Raw genomic sequence first — 13,364 nt, 5'->3', positions numbered from 1 at the left:
CCATCTCACACCAGTTAGAATGGCGATCATTAAAAAGTCAGGAAACAACAGGTGCTGGAGAGGATGTGGAGAAATAGGAACACTTTTACACTGTTGGGACTGTAAACTAGTTCAACCATTGTGGAAGTCAGTGTGGCGATTCCTCGGGGACCCTTGGAGATTTTATCTGCTAAGTCCGACTTGCTCATTGGTGGTTTAAAATTAGGGAGAGGGAGAGACGCAAAATGTCTGAATAGAAGTCTCCACTGATCACCACCCCCGACACACACACACACACACACACACACACGCACACACACACACAAGAACACCAAGTTTGACAACTATCTACCCAAAAGGAGTAGCTTCATAGGAACCAAAGATCAGGTAAGCACTCTCAGTGCCTGTTTTTGACTTAATATCACTAAAAGAGGCACTGAAGAGGATAGAAAATGTCTTTTCTATCCTCTTGAGCCTTGAATTCAGTCTTGAGTTGTGACGCCACCGCTCCCCCAACCACCCACAGCACTGTGTGGTGGAGATAATCTGTACACTTGAAAGAGGGATAGCACAGCAATTGTGAGGCTTTGCATTGAACTCAGTGCTGCCCTGTCACCACAGAAAGCAGAACAGAGCTAACTCAGCTGACACTCACCATGGAGGGTGCGTTTAAACCAGCACCAGCCAGAGGGAATCACCCATCCCCGCGGTGGGAGGATGAGTTCCAGCCAGCCTCACCACCCAGGGCTGGAGGGCTGTGGGGCCCCACATAAACTTGAAAGACAGTCTAGGACACAAAGACTGCAATTCCTAGGCAAGTCCTAGTGCTGAGCTGGGCTCAGAGCCAGCCGACTGAGGAGGTGGGGGGCGTGTGACCTTTGAGACACTGGCTGGGTCAGCTGAGGGAGTGCTTACATGATCCCTTCCCCAACCACAGGCAGAACAGTACACCTCTCCGAAAGAGATGTTTTCCCTATGTTTGATGAGAGGAGAGAAGAGTGAAGAGGACTTTTGTCTTGCATCGTAGATACCAGCTCAGCCACAGCAGGATAGGACACAACAGTCAGGGTCACCTGACCCTAACTCTCGAACAACATTTCTAGACATACCTTGGGCCAGAAAGGAACCTACTGCCTTGAAGGGAAGAACCAAGTCCAAGGCAGATCCATAACCTACTGATTAAAAAGCCCTTCGTCCCAGAAGCAGCAGCAGCCATACCCAGGTGGTACGCTGTAGGCCTTGGGTGAGACTCAGAGATGTGCTGGCTTCAGGTGTGAACTGGCACATTCCCAGCTATTGTGGCTATGGAGAGAGATTCTTCTGCTTGAGAAAAGTACAGGAAAAATAAAGGGGACTTTGTCTTGCACCTCAGCTATCAGCTCAGCCACAGAGGGGTAAAGCACCAAGCGGACTTTTGGGGTCTTCAATTCCAGGCCTTGGCTCTGGGATGGCATTTCTGGACCTGGGCCAGAGGGGAGCCCACTGTCCTGAAGGGTGAGTCCCAGGCCTCATTCACCACAGGCTGACTGAAGAGCCCTGGGACCCTTAAAGAACATGGGCCGTAGCCTGGGAGTGGGTATAGCAGACCTTGAGTGAGACCCAGTGCTGTACTAGCTTCAGGTCTGACTACTTCAAGGCATTTAATAAGCAAACTCCCAGAGGTAAAGGATAAAGAAAGGATCCTAAAAGCAGCAAGAGAAAAAAGAAAACAAACAATGGAGATCCAGTATGTCTGGCAGAGACTTTCCAGTGGAGACCTCACAGGCCAGGAGAAATTGGCATAACATATTTAAAGCACAGAAAGAAAAACTTTTACCCTAGAATAGTACATGAAGGAGAAATAAAGACTTTCCCAGACAAACAAAAGCTGAGACCTGTCCCACAAGAAATGATAAAGGGAGCACTCAATCAGAAAGAAAAGGATGTTAATAAGCAATAAAAAATCATCTGAAGGTACAAAATTCACTGATAATAGTATTACTTTAAATTATTTAAAATGTTACTGAAACACAGAATAACGCTATGTAGTGTATAAACTGCTCTTAAGTAGGAAGACTAAAAGATGAACCAATCAAAAATATTAACTACAACAACTCCTCAAGACATAGACTGTACAATAAGAAATAAATAGAAACAGGCCAGGTGCCGTGGCTCACACCTGTAATCCCAGCACTTTCAGAGGTCAAAGAAGATGGATCACTTGAGGTCAGGAGTTCAAGTCCAACCTGGCCAACATGGCAAAACCCTGTATTTACTTTAAAGAGAGAGATATATATAAATAGCAACAACAAAAAGTTAAAAACTGGGAGGATGAAGTTCAGAGTTTTTATTAGTTTTCTTTTTGCATGTTAGTTTGTGTGTTTGTTTATACGAGCAGTTTTAAGTTGTTATCAACTTAATATAATGGATTATTATAAGATAGGGTTTACTGTCTGATGGAAATCTCGAATCAAAAAAACATACAACAGATACATAAAAAATGAAAAGTAAGAAATTAAATCATACCACCAGAGAAAATGACCTTCACCAAAAGGAAGATGGAAAGAAGGAAGGATGGAAGGATGGAAGGATGGAAGGAAGGCCACAAAACAACCAGAACACAAATTTTAAAAGGGCAGCAGTAAATCCTCACTTATCAATAATAACATTAAATTTGAATGGACTAAAAAAGCCTGGGACCCAATGGCTTCATTTCCAAATTCTACCAAACATTTAAAGAATAACTAATACCAATCCTACTCAAACTACAAACTATCACAAGGACAAAAAACCAAACACTGCATGTTCTCACTCATAGGTGGGAACGGAACAATGAGAACACCTGGACACAGGAAGGGGAACATCACACACCGGGGCCTGTCATGGAGTGGGGGGAGGGGGGAGGGATAGCATTAGGAGATACACCTAATGTAAATGACAAGTTAATGGGTGCAGCACACCAGCATGGCACGTGTATACATATGTAACAAACCTGCACATTGTGCACGCGTACCCTAGAACTTAAAGTATAATAAAAATAATAATAAATTTTAAAAATGGAGAAAGAGGGAATACTTCCAAACTCCTTCCACAAGGCCAGTATTACCCTGATACCAAAGCCAGAGAAAGACACAGCAAGAAGAGAAAACTACAGCCCAATATTGCTGATGAATATTGATGAAAAATCCTTAAAAAAATACTAGCAAACCAAATTCAACAACACATGAAAAAGATCATTCATCATGATCAAGTGTGATTTACCCCTGGGATGCAAGGATGGTTTAACATATGCAAATCAATATGATACACCATACCAAGAGAATGAAGGACAAAATCATTATTATTTTATTTGATACTGAAAAAGCATTTGGTATGATTCAATGTCCCTTCTTGATAAAAACCCTCAAAAAACTGGATATAGAAGGAACATACCTCAACATAATAAAAGCCATATATGACAGACCTATAGCTAGTATCATACTGAATGGAGAAAAACTGAAAGCTTTTTCTCTAAGGTCTGGAACATGACAAGGATGCTCATGTTCACCACTTTATTTGTCATATTAATCGTACTGGAAGTTCTAGCCAGAGCAATCAGACAAGAGAAAGAAATAGAGGCCATCCACATCAGAAAGGAAGAAGTCAAATTATGCTTGTTTTCAGATGATATGATCTTCTATTAGGAAAAAGCTAAAGACTCCACCACGAAACTGTTAGGACTGATAAACAAATTCAATAAAGTTGCAGGATACAAAATTAACCTCCAAAAATCTGTAGCATTTCTACATGCTAACAGTGAACAATCTGAAAAATAAATCCAGAATGTAATCTCATTTACAATAGCTACAAATAAAATAAAATACTTAGGAATTGACCAAATAAGTGAAACATCTCTACAATGAAAACTAGAAAACATTGATGCAAGAAATGCAAGAGGACTCAAAAAATGAAGACTTTTCATGTTTATAAATTGAAAGAATTAATATTGTTAAAATGTTTATACTACCAAAAGCAATCTACAGATTCAGTGCAATCCAGTTCAAAATATCAATGACATTCTTCACAGAAATAGAAAAAAATCTTAAAATGTATATGGAACTATAAAAGACCCAGAATAGTCAAAGTTATCCTAAGCAAAAAGAACAAAACTGGAGGAATCACATTACCTGACTTCAAATTATACTACAGAGCTATAGTAAACCAAACTGCACAGTACTGGCATAAAAACAGACACATAGACCAGTGGAACAGAATAGAGAACCCAAAAATAAATTTATACATCTACAGTGAACTCATTTTTGACAAAGGTGCCAAGAACATACATTGGGAAAAGGACAGTTTCTTCAATAAGCAGTGCTGTGAAAATTGGATATTCATATGCAGAAAAATGAGTGTAAACCCCTGTCTCTCACCATATACAAAAATGAAATCAAAATGAACTAAAAACTTAAATCTAAGACCTCAAACTGTGAAACTGCTAAAAAAAAACAAAAAAAACACACACACACATTGGGTAAGCTCTCCAGGACATTGAAGTAGGCAAAGATTTCTTGAGCAAGACCTCAAAAGCACAGACAACCAAAGCAAAAATGGACAAATGGGATCATATCAAGCTAAAAAGCTTCTGTGCAGTGAAGGAAAGAGTCAGCAAAGTAAAGAGACAACTCACAGAATGAGAGAAAATACTTGCAAACTACCCATCTGACAAGAGATTAATAACCAGAACATATAAAGAGCTCAAAAACTATAGGAGAAAAAAAACTAAATCTAATAATTCAATTAAAAAATGGCTAAAACATCTGAATAGACATTTCTCAAAAGAAGACATACAAATGGCAAACTGGTGTATGAAAAGCTGCTCAACACCATTGATCGTCGGAGAAATGCAAATCAAAACTATAATGAGGTATCATCTCACCCCATTTAAAATCGCTTTTATCTGAAAGTCAGGCAATTGATGAATGCTGACGAAGATGTGGAGAAAAGGGAACCCTGACACATTGTTGGTGGAAACATAAATTAGTACAACCACTATGGAGAACAGCTTGGAGGTTCCTCAAAAAACTAAAAATAGAGCTAAAATATGATCCAGCTACCATATATTCCCACTCCTATGTATATACCCAAAGAAAAGAAATAGTATATCAAAAAAAATGCCTGCATTCCCACGTTTATTGCAGCACTATTCACAATAGCCAAGATTTGGAAGCAACCTAAATGTCTTTTAGTAGATGAATGGATAAAGGAAATGTGATACATATATGCAATGGGGTATTATTCGGTCATAAAAAAGAATGAGACCCTGTCATTTGCAACAACATGGATGGAATTGGAGGTCATATATTAAGTGAAATAAGCCAGGCACAGAAAGACAAACTTCATATGTTCTCACTTATTTGTGAAAGCTAAAAATCAAAACAATTAGACTCATGAACATAGAAAGTAGAAGGATGGTTACCAGAGAATGTGAAGGGTAGTGGGGATTTGAGGGAAAGTGGAGATGGTTAATGGGTACAAAAAAAAAAGTTAGAAAGCATGAATAAGACCTAGTCTTTGTTAGCACAACATAGTGATTGTAGTAAAAAATAATTTAATTGTACATTTAAAAATAACTAAAAGAGAATAATTGAATTGTTTGTAACTCAAAGGATAAATAAATGCTTGAGAGGATAGATACCCCATTTGCCCTGATGTGATTATTATGCATTTCATGCCTGTATCAGAATATCTCATGTAACCCATAAATATAATATATACATACTATGTACCCACAAAATTTAAAAATAATTTAAAAACAAAATAAGCCCGAATGCCTAGGGAGTATGAACACATTTAATCAAAATTATGTGGATTTCACTATAAATTTCAATCAGCTTAAGCACACATGACTCAGAATAGACAAGAGAAATTACTTGAATCTCTTTCACATTTAAAAAAAGTGGCATACAATGTACAACCTCCAAAATGAAAACAAAAGCCTTTTTAATTTTTTAAGTCCATTAAATTTTAAGTTCCTTGAAGCTGGGACCTAGACATGGAGTTTATGCATTCTGACCATTCTTAACTATGACCCATGTAACACTCCCTCCCCAAAGAGCTCGTAGCTCAGGAGACACGTAAATGCAAACAAAGAGTTTTAATCCAATATGGATAATAGCGCTACTAAAGGCATATTCAATGCATTGGGTGGGAACACAAAGGAAAGAATCCCTAAATCTACCTGTGAGAATCTAGGCAGACTTCCCAGGGGCAGTAGCATATGAGTAGAGGCTTAAGAGTTAGAGGGATGAATGAGGGGAGGAGAAGTTAATTTTGGGAAGAACTAACAGCATGCAGAATGAGATTTGTCATGTTTGAGAAACTATGGTGGTTTAGCACTAATGAAATATTAAGTGCAGAGTGGTATGATAATCAGAGAGTTTTTAAAAATAATGTGTACACCTGCAACTATGAAACCACTGGAAGACACATTGGGGAAATGTTTCAGGACACTGGTCTGGACAAAGATTTGTTGTGCAAGACCTCAAAAGCACAGGCAACCAAAGCTGGACAAATGAGATCACACCAAGCTAAAAAACTTCTGCACAGTACAGGAAAAAGTCAACAAAGTGCAGAGACAATCCACAGAATCAGAGAAAATATTTGCAAACTACCCATATGACAAGTAATTAATAACCAGAATATGTAGGGAGCTCAAATAATTCAATAGCAAAAAAACTGATTAAAAAAATGGGTAAAAGATTTCAATAGACATTTCTCAGAAGACACAAATGGGAAACAAGTATATGAAAAATGCCCAACGTTACTAATTATCAGAGAAATGTAAATTAAAACTACAATGAGATGTACTCTCACCCCAGTTAAAATGGCTCTTATCCAAAAGACAGGCAATAATGGATACTGGTGAGGATATGCAGAAAGGGGAACCCTCATACACTGTTGGTGGGAATGTAAATTAATACGATCACCGTGGATAACAATATAGAGGTTTCTCAAAAAACTAAAAGTAAAATTACCATATGATGCAGCAGTCCCACTGCTGGGCATATATTTAAAAGAAAAGAAAACCACATATTGAAGATACTCTGCACTCCCATGTTTATTGCAGCACTATTCACAATAGCCAGGATGTAGAATCAACCTAAGTGCTCATCAATGGATAAATAAAGAAAATGTGTTACATACACACAATGGAATATTATTTGGCCACGAAAAAGTAAAATCTTGTCCTTTGAAACAACATGGATGGACCTGGAGGACATTAAGTGAAATAAGCCAGGTGCAAAAAGACAAAGATCACAGGTTCTCATTCATCGATGGAAGCTAAAATAGTAGATCTCATGGAGCTGGAGAGTAGAATGTGATTTCTGCAGCTGAGAATGGTATAGTAATTCTCTGAGGTGTGCAGAAGAGAAAGCGAGGATGGTTAACGAGTACAAAAATACAGTTACATGGAAGGATTAAGATCTAGTTTTGGTAGCACAATAGGGTGACTATAATTAATAATTTGTTATAAATTTCAAAATAACTAGAAGAGTAGAATTAGAATGTTCCTACCACAAAGAAATGATAAATATTTAAGGAGATGGATTGACTACTCTGATTTCATCATTACACGTTGTACGCTTGTATTGCAATACCACATGTACCCCACAAATATATTCACTTATGTATCTATAATTTTAAAAAATTAAAAATTAAAAAAATTAATGCTTTACATTTTTTAAAAAAAACACAGAAGAAAAATAGAAAGGAAAATAGAGTCTTAATTGTAATAATAATAGTAATAATGTATCCAACCAAACCAATTGAATCAAACTCTCTGGGAGGTCGGCCAAGAGTCTCATTATTTTTTAAAAGTGTCTCAGGTAATTCTGATGTACAACTGTTGTTGCTGCGCCCTCTGCTCCTCTTTGTACTCCCATACCATCTTATGCATATACTCTATCACGGTACTTACCTGGTGACATGGAAACTATTTCTCTATGTCCTGCAGAATGGAAGCTAGCCAGGATGTGCCTTAGTTTTCTCTATCTCTATAATGCCTTTTACATTTTCTGGCACATATTAGGAACTCTGTAAATATTGGTTTAACTGAACGAAACTAAAATCTAAAGAATAAAATTAGGCCAAATCAAAAATGTAAAAAAAAAAAAAAAGAGAGAAAAATTAGTTTCAAAAGAGAATTATAGGCAATGACTAAAAGGGAACATAAATAATGCTAGAATGGCTCAATAATCATGAATTTCAGAGCTAAGAAGTTAAAAATTAGTTTGAAATACAGGCAAATAACTGAATTCTTAAGACTAACTTCAGGGTTGAAACTGCCTCCCAAGAGAGACTCTCTTCAGAGGAGCAAAGCCGGGAAAAAGCAAACCACTTGATCATTTCTCCAAAAGTCAGTCCTATCTAGGGCCCACAGACTCCCTTGCAAGTGCCCATGAAGTCCAAAAGAATTGTTTTATAGAACAGGCCTATAATCAGGCGGCTCAGGGGTACGTTATCCTTAACCCCCAGAGTAGTCTGAAATGGAAATTTCAAACAATGTAATTATCTGTTTCGTTTTAGTTGGAAAAATATATATCTAATATATTAGAGTTCATTAAATCTTAATTTAATTATAAGCAAATGATACTCTGAAAATTTGAAATCCAGTTTAAAGTATCACAGAACGACTTGATATCAGCAAAGATCTTCAACTGATACTTTAAATTTTTAATAATTTGTAATTGCATAGAGAGTACATGAATTTGTTCTCATTTTAAAAACTAGACCATCACAAATAAAGACAAAGACCTTTTAATGACCCTTAATCCAAGGCTCCTGCCCTCCTCTCTAGGAGTAACTATCATGTAGTATGTATTCTTCCAGACCCTTTTTATGCTTGACAATTATGTGCATTTACTTCTGTAAATCCACATTGCTCTACTTTCTTTCTCAGTTTTACAGATATTGTAGAAAATAATCAAGGTCAAGATAAGAAAATATATCACACTAAAATGGGTGATTGAAAATAACCAATTGAAGGAATTATATACAAGAATTTGGGCAGGGTTATAAGAACCAGGAAAAAACGGAAAGGAACCCAGGGCTAGCAAGGGCAGTGAGCTCTTATAATCCCTAGGGCTATGGGGGTCTAATGAGTGAGGGGTTGCAAGAATCACAAATAAAAGCCGAGGCTGCAGAAGAGCATGACCAACAAGAGCTGTGACCAGTAGTACAGCCTGCTTTAGTAGCTTATCATAGGCTTCTCCTGCATCCTGTAGGAGAGCACCTCATCATCACAAAATGTGGTTCCCAACTAGCATTGTAACTACACCTTAGCAGAAGCAGGCCATTCCACCAATTTATCAAATCAGATGCTTGTAAGTGATGGCGCATGTCAGTAGACTAGTGAGTTCCATGTGTATAAGCTTATTATTACACTTCATTTGCTGTAAAATATATCTCCTGTTCAGATGCAATGTTGTATCAATATCGTGGTGATCAATAAGGTATTCTATACGTCCGTAAATGATTGGGTTGTTGTGCTCTGTTGAGAGTGTATCACTCAGGGGTTGATCAGAGAAGTAGAACCACTATAACTGATATAGAGTAAGACATTGCTTATAGGCATAGACCTTAGGCAATTGTGGAAGCCATTAAGCAATCTATGTATGTCTGTTTCCATTGAATCTCATGCTGGGCCTAAAGCCAGTAGAGCCAGTACTATGGAAGGGAAAATGGACACAAAGTAGAGGAGGCCAAGGACAAATTAGAACTGTGTCTCCTTCAGTGCTTCCAACTCTGATGTACTTGCACCTGGTTCAGGACTCGGAAGATCCAAAAGGAGAGACATCAGCAAGGTGAGCCAGCATACCAGTGACAATATGTGTGAGCTGCAGCAGTACTTTGTCTACACCAACTTCACATCAAAAGTAACTACTGCTTCACTTCCACCTTCCAAATCTTACACAAACTTTTCTTGTGGTAAGCCCTAACATGGAAACATACATGGAGGGGAATTCTGGGAATCATAGTTCTGGTTTAGCTATATTGAAAAAGTATAAAGATAAGAGTCCAATTTAATTATTTTGCATGTAGAGATCCAGTTTTCCTGTGCCATCTATTGAAAAGACTTTCATTTCCCCATTGGGTCTTCTCAGTGTCCGTGTTAAAAATTAGATAATCATATATGCTTGGGTTTATCTCTTGGATTTCTATTCTATTCCATTGGTCTATATATCTGTTTTCATGTCAATATCATACAGTTTTGATTAATAAAACTTTGCAACATAATTTGAAATCAAGTAGTGTGATGCCTCCAACTATTTTTCTTTCTTATGATTGCTTTGGCTATTTGGGGTCTTTTGTGGTTCCATACAAAATTGAGAATTTTTTAAAATTTCTGTTTAAAATGCCATGGGAATGTTGATAGAGATTGCATTGAATCTGCTGTTAGTGTGTAGAAATGCTACCAATTTTTGTATGTTGATTTTATACATGCAACTTTACTGAATTCGTTTATTAGTCATTCTGTCTTTTTATTGCCAAACTTTGACTATTTACATCTAAAGTAATTACCGATAAATAAGAATTTACTATTTACAGTTACTTAATGGTTTCATTGCTGTTTGTGGAGCCTTTGTTCCTTTATTTGTCCCTTGCTGCCTTCCTTTGTGATTTGATGCTTTTCTGTAGTGGTATGTTTTGGTTCCTTTTTTTTTTTTTTTTTTTTTTTTTAAGACGGAGTCTGGCTCTGTCGCCCAGGCTGGAGTGCATTGGCACGATCTCTGCTCACTGCAAGCTCCACCTCCCGGGTTCATGCCATTCTCCTGCCTCAGCCTCCCGAGTAGCTGAGACTACGGGCACCTGCCACCAGGCCCGGCTAATTTTTTGTATTTTTTAAGTACAGACGGGGTTTCTCCATGTTAGTCAGGATGGTCTTGATCTCCTGACCTCGTGATCCACCCGCTTCGGCCTCCCAAAGTGCTGGGATTGCAGGCGTGAGCCACCGCACCTGGCCCCTCCTTTCTCTTTTGCAAATCAACCATAGGTTCTGCTTTGTGTTTATCATAAAGTTATACTAGTCTATTTTAAGCTGATAACTTAACTTTAATCACATACGCCAGGTTTGCTGGATGATTTCGAATCCATATGACATTTAAGTGCCTCCTCCAAAATGGATGACCTTTGATGGACATTTATACTGGAACATCTTCACTGAGTACAGGATTGCATTAACCCACCTAGCAGGCTGTTAGCACTTATCCAGGCACACAAATCAATTATTAATGCCTAAATCTCAGGTGATATACCATATTGATTTCTGTCTGATTTTTGTCTCAGTAGTCTTCTTCAGCCTAACCATTGAATTCATTCATATGTCTTTTCCTCAGACCCCAGCAAATATTTAGAAAATCCTATAACTCTTTTAAACTATATTTTTCAGAGCAGGCTTTGTATTTCTCTATATAAGTTGTAGTGGGACCTAATTCTTGTTGTAGTCCTACGGGCAACTGGTCCAGATAAAGCCAGTCAAAAATAAATTTTTTTTTAATGCAGGGAAAGGCTGGTTTATTCAGACTTGGATGAAAGAGTAGCTCCACCAGCAAAAAGGGTAAGGCATTGGGAGATCAAGTGGCTCTGACATTTAGTTGTAATGGAGATTATAGTGCCTTGCCTTGACCTGCATTTCATTCTATACAAACACAAGTGAAAACTTGAATAATAAGTCTATCTTTATTCTACATACAAGGAGGACTTCCAAAAGTTTGTGGAAAAAAATGGAATTAAAAGATAAAAATATAAATATAAACTTTATTTCTCACCATAAGCTCCATCAAGTTCAAGACACTTTTGTGAGCAATGATATCAGCTATTTAGTCCATCTCTACAGAACTGAGGGTCTTAGGAAATTGAACCATGTCAATGCAGATTTTTACACTAATAAATGAAGAAGAAGTCTCATTTAGGGATTTTTTTAAGATTAGGAAACAAACAGAAGTCAGAGGAAGCCAAATCAGGACTTCAGTATAGATGCCTAATGATTTCCCATCAAAACTCTCACAAAACTGCCCTTGTTTGATGAGAGGAATAAGCAGGAGGAGCTTTGTTTTGGTGGAGAAGAACTCTCTGGTAAAGCTTTCCTGGGTGTTTTTCTGCTAAAGCTTTGGCTAACTTTCTCAAAACACTCTCATAATAAGCAAATGTTATTGTTCTTTGGCCCTTTAGAAAGTCAAAAAGCAAAATTCCTTGAGAATCCCCAAAAAAACTGTGGCCATTATCTTTGCTCTTACTGGCCCACTTTTGCTTTGACTGGACCACTTCCACTTCTTGGTAGCCATTGCTTTGATTGTGCTTTGTTTTCAGGATCATACTGGTAAAGCCATACTCCATATCCTATTACAATTCTTCAAAGAAATGCTTCAGGCTGTTGTTCCCACTTGTTTTAAATTTCCACTGAAAGCTCTGCTCTTCTCTGCTGTTGATCTAGATGCAACAGTTTTGGCACCTGTCGAGTAAAAAGTGTGCTCACCTTTTTCATTAAGAATTGTGTAAGCTAAACCAATTGAAATGTATATGGAGTTGGCTATTGTTTGTGCTGTTAATCAGTGGTCCTCTTCAATTAGGGTGTAAACAAGATTAATTTTTTTCCTCAAAAATTTATGCGAATGCCCTGCTGTTGCAAACTTTATCTTCAACATACAACATAGTCTTATTGCTTTTTAAAATGAGTTATACAATTTTAAACTGATAATTTCTTTGGGGAATTGTCTCCACAAACTTTCTGTAAAGCATCAATAATTTCAACATTTTTCTGCCTGAGCTTCACCATAAATTTGATGTTTGTTCTTGCTTCAATTCTAGAAGAAATCATGTTGCTCTGATATGGGCTCTTTTCAAACTGATGTGCTGTCCTTCCTAGTGCCTCAAACTAGATTCCTTTTAGATATGTTATCACAAGTTAGTATGAGTTTATTTTGGTGCAAAAAGAGTTTGAAACCCATGCATAGTTTTTTTCATAATAAGCATTTTCCATGAACTTGTAGAAGAACGCTTGTGTGATCAAAGTCCAATACTCCTGAGATAAGGAAGTTATACAGGTACTCCTTAAATATGTGAGCCAGCTAATCCCCGAAATCATTTTGAGGTGCTCTTTCCGGGGGCTTTTCTGTGCACAAATACTTATATCAGGGTCACACCAAGAAAAAGTACAATATTCAAATAGAGTAAATGAGGAAATTTAATTTCCAACAGTGCAAGCAGTATTAAAGAAAACCAACAAGGAATGTTTAAGTATCCAGGACTAGCTACAGCAGGAAGCCGTTACTGTTTCTAACGCTGAGGGGCAGTGGTCATGGAGAATGTGTTGTGTGTGTGTGTGTGTGTGTGTGTGATGTGTTTGTGTCACTTTATTCATACCT

This window comes from Pongo abelii, chromosome 16 (genome assembly GCF_028885655.2).
Source record: "Pongo abelii isolate AG06213 chromosome 16, NHGRI_mPonAbe1-v2.0_pri, whole genome shotgun sequence".
Taxonomy (NCBI): Eukaryota; Metazoa; Chordata; class Mammalia; order Primates; family Hominidae; genus Pongo; species Pongo abelii.
The sequence above is the reverse complement of the archived record's forward strand: the minus strand, read 5'-3'. Positions refer to the sequence as shown.